Source organism: Lepidochelys olivacea (assembly GCF_965140295.1).
Source record: "Lepidochelys olivacea isolate rLepOli2 genome assembly, chromosome: 6".
Lineage (NCBI taxonomy): Eukaryota > Metazoa > Chordata > Testudines > Cheloniidae > Lepidochelys > Lepidochelys olivacea.
This window is the reverse complement of record NC_140416.1, coordinates 100,093,760-100,099,201: the sequence shown is the minus strand read 5'-3', so window position 1 is coordinate 100,099,201 and position 5,442 is coordinate 100,093,760. Positions and strand designations below refer to the sequence as shown.

General features: G+C 40.2%; 1 long non-coding RNA gene across 1 annotated transcript; it reads right to left on the bottom strand.

Annotated features, from left to right (window-relative positions):
• Positions 1–1,075: 1,075 nt before the first annotated feature.
• Positions 1,076–3,184, bottom strand: LOC311522559. The gene is made up of 3 exons (XR_014712168.1): positions 2,798–3,184; positions 1,730–1,865; positions 1,076–1,138 (listed from the first exon to the last, which is right to left on the bottom strand). It is a non-coding gene; the product is annotated as an uncharacterized lncRNA (long non-coding RNA).
• Between the last annotated feature and the right edge of the window lie 2,258 nt (positions 3,185–5,442).

Below are 5,442 nucleotides of genomic sequence, written 5' to 3'. Positions count from 1 at the left end.
TAAACAATCCTCCAGATAACTGCTCTGATTTCTGGGAAGCATTTCTACTGAAAGATAAATATCCCTATGTTCTTATGTCTCCAAATGTTATACAATTTTTTTACCAGACTTTCATCTAGTGCCATTCCAAATGCTTCAATAAACTGTTGACATACTTTATTTACTTTGTTATAAACAGGCAACCTCACTAGATATTATCATATCTTAGAAGGACAAATACAGTAACTAAAATATGTCATGTCTTGCTAAATTATTTCTTGTATATTAAATGAGGTAGGAATAACCAAATTAGGCCCCTGATCCTGCAAGCATATATGCACACTGAATAATTTTACACAGAAGAATAGTCCCATAGACTACTTATGTTTGCAAAATCAGTGCTCCACAGTGTCTTCCTGCAGCTATCTTTCTGTTTTCATCTAATCAGTACTGGCATGGTTTGTTCTCTGGATATCAAGAATCTAGGCCCCAATCCAAAACTCATTGAAATCTGTCTGAATCCTTCCATAAACATCAATGGACATTGAATCATGCTGCTAGAATTACAGTGACAGGGCTATATTTTTCTGCAAACAATAAAAAGCATCACTATTTATAAGCTATCATGGAGCCCCCATTCTCTCCAATTCGTAAATGTCTAAAAGCATTTAAAGTGGAGGAGAAGAACCAGACAGTTCAGCTTTTTAGAAAATCGTATTTTAGAAGCATACTAAGAATTTATATTTTCACTTAACTGAGAAAGAAATTGCATTGAAATCCCTGTTTTCAGAAGCTGTGTTTTCATGTTACCATGAGTTGTTTTACCCTTAATGGAGATGGACAGCTAGCAAAATATGATTTGTATCAGGCATCATGGAGGGTGGACTCTATATTTTGGCAAACCAGAAATGTAATCATTAAGAGATCTGACTTGAACCAAGAATAATACCATTTAAGTATGACATATTGAACCATTATTATACTTATTTAAAAAGAAGACTAGAGTTTAAAATATTTGCAATACATCCATTATAAACATAAAACATGGAAAAATCCTTCACATACCATAAATCTAAACATAAAAGTTTAAAACAAATTGATGTTTCTGCCAACCGCAATTTGCAGGATACATTTATTCGAGTACGAATGCACAGGATTTCTATTGAAACAGAAGAGACACAAAAAGTTAAAGAGTTAAAGTCAACTTAAAAATCACCCTTCTCTGTCAATATTTATTCCTATTGTTAAAACTAACCCCTAATATGTGTAAAGCAGAAAAGGATTTTAAAAATAATGATTTCTCTGTATTTTTTCAGTTAGCTTAGCTTGAACTTTGGAAAGCACACTGGGCCAGACTCAGGCTGGGTCTGCTCAGTGCAACTCCTGTTGAAGTCAATGTAGTTGAACCCACTTAGATCAGGCCACACTATGGCGATTTGTGTCAGTTTTACTGTTTTCCCTATATAGTCAGGCCTCACTCCTGCAAATAGTTATGCACTTGCTTAACTTTTAACCTTAGCCCATTGGAGTCAATGGGACTGCTCAGAGAGCATAAACTTGAGCACCTGCATGAGGCTTTGCAGGATGGGGACCTGAATTAGTAATTTTCCCTGCTTGTGTGAATTTTTCACACAGTAACAAGGTGGTTGATGTAAAACCTGAAACCACGTTTAGCTCATTTATTTTTTTAGTTGACTAGACTTCAGGTTGACACACTTGCTTTAAAGATACTCCATAAAGGAATATTTACAGCAGATCTGAGGCTCCAGGTCTTAAATAGGAAAGCACATCTTCTACTTCTTTTTATAGCTTGGAAGGTGGAACAGGAACCATCCAGCTGGTCCAAGGACAGCCAGGGAAAATGCTGATAAACCAATGACAGTCTCCTGAATCAAAGGAAAGAAGGTTAAATGAGGCTAGAAAAGTTGGAATGCCTCCAAAGGAAGCAGTCTGTTGCCGACCAAATGATATATTACTGAATTACTACCACTCTAATCCCAGTAATGTGATAGATTCTAAAGGAAGAACAAACAACAAAGGATTATTATACAAATTTAAATGAGACTTACTAGCAGAAGTACTTCAAGTCATCCAAAAAACAAACTGTGATTTTAAATCTCAGACCACTGCAAATGCAAAGAACTTTCGAAGAGTCCCCAGGGTTTAGCAGCTTTGCAGCTATTTCTATAGATACAGTGCATTTTCTGTGTATTTTTTCTGCTTTCCATAAAATCTATACAGAAAGAATGTCACTTTGGTTGAGAGCTACATTTGCACAGATGTTTACCTCAAAATGAGTCACACAAGACACCCTTGTGCATCCATGAAACACAGTGGGACAAAAAAGGGGATGCTACAATAGAGAGGAGTTGCTGGGTAAGGTGTTTATGGTGGGGGATGTAATTTTGACTCATTGTCTAGTGTTGGGATAATTGGGAGCAGTTACTGAGTGATTTCTGTTGGGGAATGTAATCAAGACTCATATAAAAGGGCATTTCAGGTAACCAGGCTTTTGCTATATATCTCTGTGTTGGTGTGAGAGGAGGATTCCCTTTCCCACAGATAAGGAGCCAGTCCTTCCAGCCTGCAGGGAAAGAGGAAGCTTTGGGTGGAACTCTCCTTCCCCTAGAAAGAGAAGGGTGCCCTGGGGAAGAACTGGCCAGCCCTTCCACCCTGTGGGGAAAGGAGTGCCTGTGGGAAAACATTTTTTGGCCCCTCTATATGAAAGGTGTAAGAGGAGCCCGCTTGGGATGTACTGACCACCCCCCGCAGCTGTGGGTGAGGATTGAAGTCAGGAGGATGAAGGAAAGGAACTCACCACTAGTCCCACGTTCTCCTCGGGTGGTTGGCTGTGGAGGAGGCGGCTGCCCCTGCTGACAGTCCTCCAGAAGAGATGGATGGAAAGGAGCCGGGATCCATGGTGCACTGGAAGGGCCATCATCCTTTCTAGGTGAAAGAGGAGGTCACAGCTGGGGAATCCTGACCAAGCAGCAACTATTGCTGTGAGGAGCTGGATGGCTCTGTCCCCTCACCTACTGCCAGGAGCTTGGTGTTGGGTGCGGAGTTCTTCTCAAAGAAGTAAGGAGTCCTTGTGCTCAACAACCAAGTCCTTTTATTTTTAAGACGCATGCATGAAAGGCCAACAGAAACCAGAACATACTGTGGAACTGCAGCCTCTGGCTCAGCATCTGCCGGAGTGCTTGTGTCTGCTCTCCAAAGCTAAGACCTTTGGATTACTGCAGCCACCTCCCACAAGTTTACTTAAGCTACTGAGCCCAGGGAACAGGAGGAGTCACTCCCTGCTGCTGAGAGAGACTGATAAAGGGGAAGGGAGCCTAAACTGTAATATCCCATCACCTCACAAATATCTGTCCCCCATCACTATTAAGCCCTTGAAATCACTCCCCCCAACAAACCATCACTCCCCAAAATTATATGTTCCCTGAACTTCCCATCTGTCCACAACTACAAATAGCCCATCATCTTCCCCCAAAAAATTATCTGCTCAACGAACAACCAGCCCCCTCAAAATGTTTCTATCCTCCATTGTAGGCATTCAATATACTTCCTTCAGCACTCTCCCCCAAATATCATTGGGCTCAGTGGTGCAAAGGGGCTGTAACGTGCCCTAACTGGACAGTTAAAAGATTTCTGAGGTGGCTGGGAATGCCCAGGTAGCGTACAGCTGGCCCCTCCAGCTCTAGCCTTGGCATAAGAAGTATGTCAGGAGCATGACTTAAGAAAAAGGGGCATGGCCAGAGATGCTGGGAGGAGATTAATCTAAATTGCTATGGTGGACAAAGAAGCCAGAAGAAGACAGGTGTACGTGGAAATGTGGGGTCCACACACTACCCTATCCTTTACATCATGTACTGGAACATCTTAGAGAGCAACATTTTCTTGAGTTATTGTTATTATTCTCCAGAAGTGGGCAAGGAAAATTGCAAACATGTATGAAGATCAAAGAGATAGCAATATAAATAGACAAGCACAGAGGCAAAGGTTAGTGGGTAAGGGAACCACACAGAGGCAAAGTGACTAAGCAGAGCTCTCTGTCACATATTTTAACAATTCTGCTTTTTTTGTCTCAGTAATTTTACCTTCTTCCTGTGTTTGGGGAATCATAGAATCATAGAATATCAGGGTTGGAAGGAACCTCAGGAGGTCATCTTGTCCAACCCCCTGCTCAAAGCAGGACCAATCCCCAACTAAATCAAAGAGAGACAGACAGACAATGATTTTCCCTGCACACTTCTCTGGTGTCTGTCCAATATCGATATGCAATGAACTGGGGCGAGTAGAGAATTTGTCCAATATCAAATTTGCCTGACAAAGTTTTTGCAACTCTGTTAGATGTACTTTGTCACCTTAACTTTGAAAATGCCTCATTCGTTATCTGAGGCAGGTATCATTGACTTGTTTGCATTTTAATAAGTTATTCCATATGTCTTTGATTCTCTGTTCATTTTTGTTATAAATATAGATTATTAATTACTTGTGCTCTTTCTAATGCCTAGAGCTTTTGTGTTCCCTATTAGTCTTCATTTTGTTTGTATATAGAAGGGAATGTGGCCATAAGCCCTGGCTAGTTTACAAAGATCCCACAGGAGTTTTGCACATGCTGTACTAGACAGTTGTAGGGAAGATGCTGGAAAATAATGACCTCTCCTCAGGGCAGAGACTTGAGAAATTAATTCCCAGATCTCAGTGTTCCTTCACTTCTTGTCTTACATTCATTCTTGATATTACAGACTTGATATCATTTTACACCGACTTTGCACAGATGTAAATGACTACACAGGATGCAATGGTAATCCAGACCATTGTGGCTGATTCTCACACACAATATGAGTAGAGAAAACACCTCTTTCTTAGGCCCTGATTCAGCAAAATACTTAGACATGTATTTAACTTTTGGCCCTCTCCTTTGTCCTCATTTCCCACCATTTTGCCACTGAATGGAAAGGGGGAAGAGAGAAAAAAAGAGAGGAGGGGAGGAACCAGAAACTGAAAACCCAAAACTTCTTGATTTCAAAAACTTAAATAATTTCCTTTTTTCCCACTAAATCAAATTAAATTTCCTTCTAAAGGAAAATTTTCTGCAAAAATGTTCATTTTTGAAAAAGTTTGTAGTTGTTACAGAAAAAAAATTGAACAAAATAAGTCCTCTATTTGTAGGCATTCTACTGAGCAGAAAAGCAGTCTGATGCACATGGGGAATCGGATGTAAAAGATTTGGCACCCACTTACCAGAGAACTCCCCTTTTCAGAAAGTTTCTCATGCTTCTCCAAATTACACAAAACATTTTGACTTTCAGACATGAAATCCATGGAATGTTTAACTTTTTATGAATTCTAAAAAGTGTGTTTATGTCTAAGTTTCTCATATTCCTTAGCATGTTCTTCTGTGCCAGGAACTTCACGCTTACTTGGCCCAGGGCCTTCAGTATTAACCTCTGCTGA